At 40.7% G+C, this 12639-nt stretch overlaps 1 protein-coding gene across 4 annotated transcripts in view; it reads left to right on the plus strand.

Annotated features, from left to right (window-relative positions):
* Positions 1-813: 813 nt before the first annotated feature.
* Positions 814-12639, plus strand: part of SGIP1 (SH3GL interacting endocytic adaptor 1) — a 145685-nt gene continuing 133859 nt past the window's right edge. The window contains exons 1-5 of one of the 4 annotated variants that reach the window (XM_081915742.1): positions 814-1032; positions 2739-2924; positions 3568-3628; positions 4986-5016; positions 8016-8084. The gene's annotated coding sequence lies outside the window, so the exon portion shown is untranslated. Of the gene's footprint in view, positions 1033-2738; positions 2925-3434; positions 3629-4985; positions 5017-8015; positions 8085-9802; positions 9917-12639 lie in introns of those variants that run through there. The other 3 variants (XM_081915761.1, XM_081915760.1, XM_081915744.1) reach the window with 3 other exon arrangements.

Raw genomic sequence — 12639 nt, forward strand, 5'->3', positions numbered from 1 at the left:
AAATGTCAGAGCACATTACGCAATGCCTGTTAACACTTCATTCGAATAAACAAGATTCCTTCACAGAAGCACAGCCAGGTTCGCCTGGCACCTTCATTATACACCAGGGGTCAGCAACCTTTTTCAGCCGTGGGCCGGTCCACTGTCTCTCAGACCATGTGGGGGGCCGGACTATATGGGGGGGATGAATGAATTCCTATGCCCCACAAATAACCCAGAGATGCATTTTAAATACAAGTACACATTCTACTCATGTAAAAACACACTGATTCCTGAACCGTCTGTGGGCTGGATTGAGAAGGCGATTGGGCCACATCTGGCCCCTGGGCCTTAGGTTGCCTACCCCTGTTATATACCTTTAGGTGCTAGGCAAAAACATTTCTCTTCAGCCAGGCTTTTGGCTAACACCCTATATCCCTTTAAATGTGTCTGTGGGAGGGGGTGGAGGAAGCAGGTTTATTGTTTTGCTTTGTTCCTGTATGTATTTTGTGTTCTTATTTTGTATTTTCATGCTCTGAGATGTACAGATGAAGGGTAGTATACAAATTTAATAACGAATAAATAAAAAGCTTCCTTATGCTCAGTGCTATTTTTTCTAGAAAAAGAGGTGCCGGAACTGAGTTCCGGATGAAAAGAAAGCCCTGCTTTTACAGAGTCAGACCATTGGTCCACCTAGTTTACTAGCTGGCAGTGGCAGCTCTTCAGGGTTTCAGTTAGGGATTTTTTCTCTGGGACCTTTGGCATGCAAAACAGGTGCTCTACCACATGCTCCACCCCATTCCCAGTTGTAAGGTGGAGGGTGAGTCACCATACACCCCATCAAAATTTCCCTGCCCCTCTGCAATTTGTGTCTGTGGGAGGGGGAATGATATACTTTAGCAATGGAAGGGTTAAAGTAATAGAATTGATTCCTAGAGAAGAGAGACAGACTGCACTGAAGAAAATGGCTGAACAATGTATACAGGCCTTAACCCAACCATAAGAGCAACACACTGAATTATCTACATCTAGGGAAACTGAGCAACTATTACAGTATGTAAAAAAAAAAAAAAAAAAAATTTAGGCTTTTCTGAGCTACAGAAACAAAAATAATCTTGACAGGGAAGACTTGGGAGGGAGAGATGTTCATGACGCTCTGCAGAAACACAGTAAAAAGTAAACAAGAAGTGGCTATTCCACAGTAATTACCCTCATGCACACCCCACAACCTGTGATAGGGAGGGGTGTGTGTCCCCCCCCCCCAGAAAACTCAAAGGAACTCAGTTCCAGCACTCTCAGGTGAGTTCCAGCACCTCTCTGGTGGGCACCATTAAACAACAACAACAGAACAGGGAAGGTGTTCATGGTGAGTTTCAGCACCTAGAAAAATAGCACTGGGTATGGGGATAACTTGGCATGCCAATGGCTTGATAGCAGGTGAGAATGTACAAGCACTATAATAATCAGAGATACTGAGATGTCAGGAAGTTATATGAGGATAAGAACCAATAAACCTAAGGGGGGGCTTATTTCTAATATGATTTGGGCCTCTGGTAGACTGCATATAACAACTGGCCCTGGATCCCAAAACATGAAAAAGAATCTAAGCATTTGTCCCTTGTGAATAATTACTGTATATACCTGCTATATTGCTTTGTCTGGCTATAAACATGCATCTCATGGACAGAAACAGAAGCTTAAAGAACTGAACTGGAACAATTGTTTTAGATTTAAGCTATGTTGCAATATCTGTATATGGTTCAGAGAAGTATATATGAAAATATTGTGGATGGGAAAACCACACAATTATACATATTGTGGGTTTTTGTTTTGTTTTAATGGTGCATTCAAGGCGTAGTTTATAAGACAAAATTTATACAACTACTATTAAAAAATGTGGGGTGGCGGAAGAGGAGGAGTAAGGTTACAATCCGATACCCACCTAGCTGGAAATAAGCTTCACTTAAGTCAGTGGGTCCTACTTCTGAATTTACATGTATAGGTTTGTACTGTAAATTGTTTTGCAAGTTCTTCACACAAACTAGATAAATGCAGATTTATAGCAGCATAAGGACAAGTAGGTAGAATAGACAGAAATAAGTATATAGAGCATTATGCATCAGTTAAGTATGGTGTGTTTTGTAATGGACCATATCCTTTTAGTGTTTGTTTTTGATTTGCTAGAGGCAGCTTTTGCTTGGTGTCTATAAACTGTATTCCTCAGAAACCACAGCAATATCAGCTGTAGGGGGAAATTTCACTTTCCTTTTTAAAAAGAAGCTGTCATGTGACAACTGTTTCCTTCAGCAAAATAAAGCTTTGAAGTAACCAAAAGCAACTAACATTCCATTTTCATTGGAAACTAAAATGCTTTTCTCCCTGAAACAATTTTAGATGCTATAAAATTGAACATGATGAACTAGGACAGAGAATAAGAATAATTGAAGTGCTCAGACGATTGATGCCCACAAAGCTGTCCTTAACATTTAAAGTATGTGGCAGGGGAGGAATCAGCCTCCCAAATCATATACAGAGACTTGGGTACAACATAACTCTTAACCAGACTTGTAAAGAAACCTTGCACATTTTGTGTTGGTCTGCTATGGAAATGCTGGCTTTTAGCTTCTTAGCAATGTACTAAATAACTGCATTGTACCAAGAGGACAGGTGGAAGCAGAATGGAGTGATTTGTTCATCCTCTGCCAGCTCTCTGTGTTTCCATGCTGGTTGTGCAGGAATAAACTGTGCTTCCTTTGTAGCTGGTGCAGAAATCTAGTAGGCTGGATGGAGTGATCCACCACCCCTCTGCCAACTGGAATTGATGGCTGGTCCACTTAAGAATTCAACCTAACAGTGCTGGGCAATTTTTCATTCACCAGAACACAGGCCAGTGGCACTCAAGGGCCTTTAAGGGTTACTTCTGCTCATCATAGCAGCTACCACTGGTAATTTTTGAATATGTTGTAGGATGGAAGTGTGTATGGATCCTCAGGCACAGCATTGTGCACTGGGAAGGAAAACATGTGAGGTTGACACAGTGGTCAAGTCAACTACATCCATGGGTGCATGTTTCCTGGATCTCCAGGTAGGGATAAAGTGGTTGTGTTCTCTGGTGGAGAAGAAGCAAATCCAGCACCAAGGCCCTCCCAATCTGTTGGTTATTTGCCTGGGTGAGAATTATCTGTGCTCACGCAGGTACATAGACTTTGTATGTCCATTGCCTAGGCCTCACGGCTGCAGTGCTGAGCTCCTAGGCCGGCTTAAACCCCTCCCTGGATGCCCAGTGGGATCCTGGGTGCTTGGCTTGTGCCACACCAGGATCCAGCATGTGGGAGATTGAAGTCAAATACAGCTAACAATCATAGGGCTAGTTAATGCATGAAGTACCACAGAGTTGTATTGCTAGATAGACTCAGCTAGGACACGCCCCTTCTCCTCTGGAGAGGGAGAAAGTGAAGATTTCCTTCCTTCCTTCCTCTCTCTCTCTCCCTCTCTCCCTGCAACATGTAAGGAGATGGAGGTGTGTAAACTTGCTTCAGAGCTTACAGCATGTGTTTGGAACTATATTCTGTACTTTCTACCCAATAGAATTTTGCCTGTATTATCTTTGCTGCTGCATGGAACAATGCATGACTGAGACCTTGAATCTGTAAGTAAAGTATTTTAAACTTATTTAACAGTGTGTGGTCTGCTCCAGGGGCAGAAAGAGGTCAACTGTTATGCACCACTGAATGGGATAAAAAATGGTTTAACAACCTGTATCTCCAAGACTACATTGCTGCTTATTTTTGTGAGTTTAATATTCTGCTTCTGGAGCTCACTGTGTGCTAGCCCCATGTTTTGAATCTAGACACCCATCCATTTTCTTTTTGTTGTTCACCTACACATGTGGGTCCTTATACAGCAGTAGTCAACTCACAAGGTTGCAATGGGTTCATCACAGCCATAGTGCTGAATACTATTCCAGTAGCAAGGACTGCTTGGAATGATGACCTGATCCTTTCCCTACTTCTCTGACAACCCCACTCAGCTGCTGTATAATCAAAGCTGTGGCCTGATGGGAATTGTAGTCCAGCAGCACCTGGAAACAGGAGGTTCCACACTCCCAGTTTAAAGAACTAAGGGTTTAAATTAGAGTATTGAGAGCTTAAATTAGTATGCAGATGATGGGTGGCCTCTCCTCTTTCAAAGGTGTATAGCACCTTGAAGATGTGCACAGATGGCAGCTGATGCAAGACTTGATGCGTGGTGCTTTATTTATTTAATTTATTTTTTAAAAAAAATCTGCCCTTCAGCAAAATGATCAGCCATCTGTAGATGAAAAAAACACAGTTAAAATAGATTAAGTCTGCAGTTTTAAGCACACTAACTAGGAAGTAAGCCCCATTGAATCCAGGGGGATTTACCTTTGAGTAAAGATGCATAAGATTGCACTTGAAATTTGAGCTGCAGTGCATATGTTCAAACATTGCATCTTCTACCATGGTTCTAATCAAATCAGCCAGTTTTAGAAGATGTTCAACTGTATTTTGAAAGATGGTGCATGGAAAAAGCCACAAAGAAGGACATTGGCTTCCCTCTAAATTAAAACAAATCCTTTAAAATAAACAGTATTTGCATCTTTCATGTAACTATTGTAGCAAAAAACATCTATAATTATGATATGTACTGTCAAAAGCAAAAATAAATAACCAAAACAAAATCTAGATTTGTATTTTGCATCAGATGAAATATTAGCTCAGGCTGACATATGTATTTACATGCAGCAGCAAGCCTAACCATTAGATGTCAGTAGTGTGCACAGTACAAGACTGATACTTAGCTGCCAAATCACCAGCTCAGATAGTCACCATGATAAACACTTCATTTCCAGTTCCAAGAGGCAGTCATTAACCCTTTAATGATGTAAAATGTTCAAGGGCATGGGGTTTTTGAGCTCTTAAACTTTCAGCAGTAGGTTACTGTAATGTTAAGGGAATCTGGTCTTTTTGTTTTATATGTTCCAGTTCACCAGAGTCTGGAGTAGTTCCAGTCCAGGTAAGGTTACCCCTTTCTACCTGACAAACTACTTCTGAAAGTCCTCTCCATTTCAAAAGGGCTGTGCTGCATTTTGAATGGGAAGCTGGTTCAAGAGACATGGCCTAAAAAGCCCTCCAGCTACATGGAGCATGTTGTACAATTATTTGGATTCTAGCCAGTGTCTGAATCAATTCAAGGAGAGAGATAAAGGAATTTACTACACTGTAAATTCACTCTTTTGTCTAGAGTGTAGCCTTTATATCTGAAATAGCACCACCTCTTGGTCCTCTAAATCAGGAGAGGTTATGAAAGCTCTGGATCGGTGTTTGAATGCAGTGGTGGCCAGTAAACTGAGTTCTGGGAAGAAAGGAGGCTCTTTGCGTCATTCCCATGTTTGGGAAATTAGCAAGTTGCCAACTACAGTCATACCTCGGGTTACAGCTGCTTCAGGTTGCAGTTTTTGGGTTGCGGACCGCCAAAACTCGGAAGTACTGGAATGGGTTACTTCCGGATTTTGGTGGTTGTGCATGCGCAGAAGCGCCGAATCACAACCCGTGCATGCACAGACATGGGTTGCAAATGATGCAGGTTGTGAACGTGCATCCCGCACGGATCACGTTCGCAACCCGAGCGTCCGCTGTATGGCTATTCCTAGATAGGGATGGCCTGATCACTGTAGTCCATGCGTTGGTAACCTTGAGGCTGGATTACTGTAATGTGCTCTACGTGGGGCTGCCCTTGGTCTGGTTTGGAAACTCCTGCTGGTGGGGGCATCTGGTCAAGAACATGTGATGCAAAGGTTAAAACAGCTGCATTGGCTGACCATCTACAGACGTGCCAGGTTCAAGGTTCTTGCATTAATTTACAAACTCCTGAACAACCTAGGTCCAGGGTACCTCAGGGATCACCTGAACCCTTATATTCCAACTAGATCACTGAGGTCATCTACTGGAGTGTCACTGGCCATTCTATGAGTTGGTGAGGGTCATTTGACAACCACTTTAGTATCTTTGGCCCAGTCCTTATGGAATACTCTGTGAATAGAGATTCGGCAGGTAGCTTGTGTCAACTTTTAAATGCCTGCTGAAACCTTTTCTATTCCACCAGGCCTGAGCAGGCAATTAAAAATACATCTTTCCTCAATGGTTAATTGATGTCTGTTTTTAACCATTTTATATGTTTTTAATTGCATGCTTTATGTTCCATTGGTGTAATCTCTTTTGATATTTTTTATGATATAGTGGCTTATAAATACTTTTATAAATGAATAAATAAAAGGCAAAGTCAATCTGCTAACTTTATAAAGGGTAAGGGCTTTCTACTTTCCCAGACTAAAACTGAAAGTGGTGGAAAACTCTTGCCCTGCTTGCTCAGCCTTAATTAACACGAGTAAATAACTGAAGGGCAACTGTCAGTTAGTTCAAATTTCATTGTGGAAACTACTGTGCCTTTAACATTTGATAGAGCTTGTGTGCATTTAATGGTTGCATTGCCAACATAAATTAAGCAGGGAAAGCTTTCCATAACCAGAAGATGCATTGATGGGGAAAGCTATTACCTGCTGTATTTTTGCTTGTCATAATCAGATTTTAAAAATAATAATAATGCAGGATCACTGCCAGGAAAACTCTATAATGCATGAGCAGGAAAACACCAGTTTTAATATTTGCATTAAAATAGTATATCTGAACGCTGTGGATCTTAGTCTCACTTGTGCTTGAGCTGGATAGCTGTCTTCTCTAAACTAAATGGAAATGATAAACTAATCTATTGAGCATAGCTATGCAAAGGTTGTGGACTGTGTGTAATAAGCTACTGTACTTCAATTCCTTGTGTAGTCCTGACACTAACATACCTTCCTCTCACCAGCCAAGTAGCTCTGAATAGATTTTGGAGTGTCCCCGTTTGGTTAAATCAATATTACTAGATTAAGCATTTTAAAGAGAGCAACCACATTTTATGTTTACTACATATTCAGAGTTCTGTTGTGTGTGTTTTTTTAGCTAACCATCTGTGTTTCTGTCAGTCAATGGCTGAGAAAAATTGGATGGGGTCCCAGTCCTTCTGGGTCATAGTCTTTTGCACTGGCATAGTTTCCTAGACCACATGGGGAACCTGATGCCCTTCAGATGTTACTGGATTTCAGCTCCCATCAGCCATATCCCAAATGGCTGATGGCCAAGGATGATGGGTGTTGTAGTCCAACATCTGAAGGACATCAGGTTGGGGAAAGCTGTATTAAAATGTGCCTTATAATGTATAGCACAGTACTTTAAATGTCATAGTGAATGAATGAAGACATGTTTTCAATGCCTCTTTTGAGGGTATTTTGCATTTTTGTAATCAAATTTAGATGGGACAGGGCAATTCATAAAGGTTTCAGATACATTATTTGAAGGAAGTGTTGTTTTTAAGCATGCCAAGCAACGCCTAACTATTAAAAGAAAATCTAAATACAGTTTCCAATGTGTCCTTAAGAGTATTTGCTGACTTATTTAATACAGCAAAATATGAGTGTGCCTAAGAAGACCTGCTGCAGGCAAGAACAGAGCTCACATGCCTTTAATTTGTGCAACCAGGGAATCCCACCAGGTGCAGCTGGTTATTAAATAGAGTGGTAAGGCAGAGAAAAGCTGCACCTTCAGCTACACAACTGTTCAAAGATTCAGGGAGCCATGTCATTGTGTCTAGTGGTATGTCTGAATTTTAAAGGAGTTCCTTCAAACAGTGTAAAGAAACCATCATTACAGATAATGCCTGCCCTTCATAAAAACAGCCATGTCCCATCTCAATTGGTGTGCTTTAGTTGAATGATCTTTGATAATGTGAAATACATTTCAGAAGGTTTTGCGATGGCGCTATCTATATTAGTCATCCTGCTACTTTTTTTTTGGTACATATCAGTTAATTAAATCTGCATGCCTGAGAATCACAGATAGTGATACTGTATTTAGTGGAAAGAAACTAGTTCTCATGATTTCAGTTGCATTCGCTGATTCCTGTCCTTGTTTATTCAGGAGTAAATGGATTACCGTGGAATGGACTTGCTCCCAAAGAAGTACCAAGGATTGCAGCCTGATATTCAGGTAAGCTTTATTAGTAGGGCTTGCTTATAAGAAAATTTGGTGACAGTAGCATTGGAAGTATTTATGCAACTTTGGCGAAATATGTAGGGAATGATTTGTGTGTAAGTTCTTTCAATATATAGAGATGTGAAATTCCCTTACATTGAAGCTAGGCTTACAAATATCCCTGGTTTGGGCTTTAAACCAGCCCAAGCAGCTGGCCTCTAACTTACTATTATCCTTGTAATTAGACTTAATTTTATTATTATTATTTATTTACTGATACAGTGCAAAAGTTGGGAAGTGCAGAAGATATTGGTGAGCTTTGGTTTCTTACATTGAAAAATCGAGGCGCTATGTACTAAGGAGGTGATACTGCCTCTCTTATCAGACTGTAGCAGACTGTTCTGTCAAAAAAGATCTGCCTCTTGACAGTTGCCCATTTTAAAAAGCTCTGGATAAGGGGAAATATTAGCTGTCAGGTGAATCCTAAAGAATCTTGGAGAGTGCTGCTAGACAGTAATTCCTGCATGTGACTGGGAGAGAAGATGCTTCCCCACCTGTGTGTTTAACTATATTAAGATGGCTTTGCAGACTGAATAAGCTTTGCAAGGCAGGATAGTGGAAAATGACGTAACAGAGGGACAGAGATGTTATCCTCTGTGTTTTGTTGTTGTTGTTTTTTTAGTGAAGCTCTGTAGCTTTGAGTGGGGTTTTATTTCCTGTTTTGCCTTTGTTCTATCTCCATGGAATTATAGAAGTGTCTTTTCCCTGAGTTAAATAAAATGTTTGTAGAAGTGCTTCCTTCCATGGTGGGGGAAAAGGCTGAATGGACATTGTATGTCACTTTAGTATGTCCAAAGATGGGAAGTCTTTCTGTAGAGCTGAAATGGCTGTGGAAAGGAGTAATTTTGGTAAATCTACCCGTGGCTGACTTATGAAAAGCAAAGCAAAAGGGCTTGAATTTGGGGTTTTGTTTTGCCAGCCATATAGTTAGACCACTAGGGGTACCCTAAATGATGTAATGAAACACTTACCTCCTAAATTTATTTAAAGTAAATCAATTGTTTTAAGTATAAACTTGTTTTACAGGAATTGAGCAGGAGTTGCTGGTTAAAGTATGTAAAATAAAACAGTTATTGCTAAAGCCTGCTTCTTACTGAAATGGTAAACCTATGTTTGGCTGCCCACACAGCTCCGATGTATGTGAGGAGTGTGTCACATCCGAAAGTTCCTAAATAATGAAAGCTAAGTATTTGGGAGAAGAGTTATAACTTTACTACTCTCCCTGACATCCTAGATTTCTGTGTGAAGGAGTTTTGTACTATATGGCTTTTGTACAGAGAGGAACTTTCGGTTCCACCTGCAATTTATAGTGGCACAGTTCAGGCATGTTTTCCATCTCTCCCAGAACTAGGCCCATAAGAGACCATCTTAACAAATGCCATGGCTTTCGTTGTTTATGGTTTTTTATTGGTTTATGGGGTTATATTTCTGTAAAAGTGGAAATACTGTATTGAGCTGTGTGTTTAAAAAGGAGACCAGGGAAGTAAAATGCTGCCTTTGAATCCCTGTGTATGACCTGAACTGCTCTCTGTACCCAAAGGCGTAGGTTAATTGTCTCTACTTACACGGCAGGGCGGGGGGTATTAAGTGAGGCAAGTTGTGCTGTAGCTGATTAAATTTCTCCTGTACACTGTACACCACTCTTACAAAACCTATAAATTTTGTATTGACAGACTGACTGTGAATTTATCTGTAGATCTCTAGTTTCTGGGCAACAAATGAAGAGGCAGCCAAAAGTTTCCTAGTTATTTATAGATGCACCAAACTCAAAGTGAGTCACCAGCTAGGTACAAATTGGATTGAGATCCTGTACTTCTGGTTATGTAGAGTTTTTTGGCAGGATTCTTTTGAATAGGAATGAAAATATCCACCTTCTGAAATTTCCCCTTCTACAACACTATTCAAGGTACCAGAATCATGTCCTTCCATTATCTGCTACTGTATTACCTTTTGCTCATCTGAGTTTTGGGTAGGAGTCTCATGTAAAAGACTGGGTTTAAAGTTTCATAGTGTAGCCAATGACTTCGGAATGTGTTCTTAAATAAATGCTCTCTTTTCCTTACCAGATTATAAAGAGTGGCATGTACAGTGCCTAAAAGAATAAAGCTCTCTATTGCACAGGAGTAAACTTTGCATAAGGGATGAGGGTGGCGCTGTGGTCTAAACCACACAGCCTAGGGATTGCTGATCAAAAGGTCGGCTGTTCAAATCCCCTCGACAGGGTGAGCTCCCGTTGCTCAGTCCCAGCTGCTGCCAACCTAGCAGTTTGAAAGCATGTCAAAGTGCAAGTAGATAAATAGGTACCGCTCCGGCCGGGAAGGTAAACGGGGTTTCTGTGCGCTGCTCTGGTTCCCCACCAATAAAGCGAGATGAGCGCCGCAACCCCAGAGTCATCCGAGACTGGACTTAACAGTCAGGCATCCCTTTATCTTTACCTTTAAACTTTGCATGTTTAGATCAGACTGGCTAGACTCAGCAATGAGATTATCACCGAAGGAGAAAGAAGGGAGGATGACAGCACAAGTGGTAATAAGATTATGTAATTACACAGTCCACTAATAACTGCCAAAAGAGTAGCCTGGGTTTTTAAAGGTTTTTTTCCAGTTTGCAGCATCTATTCTTTGTAACCTTTCACAATATTTTCAGTAGAAAAAGAATCTCTTGCATTCAGGCTGCAATCTTATACTCTTACGTGTGAGTAAGACTCATTGCAGTCAATGGGACTACTTCTGAGAATCTACTGAACAGGAAGCAATAAAACGGGTTGCCAATCTTTTTCGGATCAATGGACACCTTGAATTTTCAGAGTGCTGTAGGTACCAGCAACAACATGGTTGTTAAGGGGGCAGGACATAGCACAAGATCAGACAGTACAGTTATGGTGAAGATAAGTTCCATTGAATTCAAGAGAACCAACTCCTAGGTTAGTACATATAGGACTGCAGCCTAAGGATCACATAGAGGCCAAGGCAGATGGATCAAACCTAGAGCACACAATTCACTCAGAATTGTCCCTGCACAAGGCCCACTGAAATGAATAAGAGCTGTGCTAAGCCATATTTCCTACTCATTCTGCTTAGGCTTCTAAAAATAATTTCCTGGTGGATTGTGCCACTGGATTTTCCATGTAGGGAGCCAAAAATATCTTGCACAACCCTAATTTGGTAGCAGATTTTGGCTGCAATTTAGATCCAAAGTGTCTTACTGTGATTGAGTCAAAATATTGTAGAAAACCTCAGATGAGCTGCAGGGGAGTTTGTTTTTTAAAAAACCCCAAAATATAGAGAGCCTTGTGATCGTATATCCCTCCACTTTATAAAATCAGGAGTGGTTTTAGCCTTCAATCAGTTCTGTAGGTGTTAATGCTCAGTGTGTGAGTTGGTACATTTTTTTTCACTTCACAATTGATTTTAAAGCAGCTTGCCTCTTCAGAAGAAAAATATGGCATGTAACTTAAATTAGAATCTAATATCCATGTGGTCTGTGTGGAAGTCAATTAGTCTGCACTAATTGCTATACAGGGATGAACTACAGGCGTTGTCAACTGGTATCTGTCAGATTTGATTTTCATAGGCTCTTAAAAGAAATCCCAGCATCCAACTTCCATGTTCATATATGAGAGCAATTAAAACGTACACACAGTGAAATACGAACTCTGTTTCAGACCCAGAATGCTTGAAAAGGTCAAACCCATCAAATACAAACACAAGTTAAATGGGCTTGCTCAGATAACTAGATTCAAGTTTTATTACCTTTCTTGTGTTCTATTGAAACACGTTTTAAATGGGCTGTACATATTTTATTGCAAAGAAAAATGATGTGTTTCGTTCTTTGACTAATCAACTGCTGTTGAGCTGTCAAGTCTGAATATTCATATATGCTGATAGTTTTATAAAGTACAATAGTAAAGTTATCACCTTTAGAGACTTGCTATTGCCCCTTCTGCCATTCATTTAGCTGACACAAGCTAGGGACTGAAAGTCTCACCCATCTTCGCCACCACCCTTGTCTGGGATCAGCTGAAAGTATGGAGTTCAAGGATGAGAGGAAACTGATTAGTACATAACTCCTCTCTTATCTCAGCACAACATGTGGAGCAGTGTTGTCCACTTGGTAATGCTCTAACACTGATCCCTTTATTGTGGCAAATTCCAAACTACTTTGCAAACAAGGATGCAGCCTCAAAGTCAACCAAGACAAGTTATTCAGCTCTCCCTATTTATTTTTAAAAAGTGAAATACAGTCATGGGGGAGTAGTAGATTTGGTTGGAGCAGCTGTGTGTAAGAGTGCCTAATCCTTTCCTCTTGGACCATTTTTCTGATCACACTTCCCAGCCACTTTCCTGTCCATGGTGTGGGAGTTATGGGGGAGCAAGGGCTAAGGCTGAGGAAGTGATTTGCCCAAGACCAGCCAATGAGATCTGCCCTGTCCTCGCCGGAGTTCTCAGTGGCGCTCTGCATGTACTAATACAGCTTTCTATTATTTGCTCTTTTGAGATGGCAGTTTTTT

Source organism: Podarcis melisellensis (genome assembly GCF_964234715.1).
Source record: "Podarcis melisellensis genome assembly, chromosome: 6".
Taxonomy (NCBI): Eukaryota; Metazoa; Chordata; class Lepidosauria; order Squamata; family Lacertidae; genus Podarcis; species Podarcis melisellensis.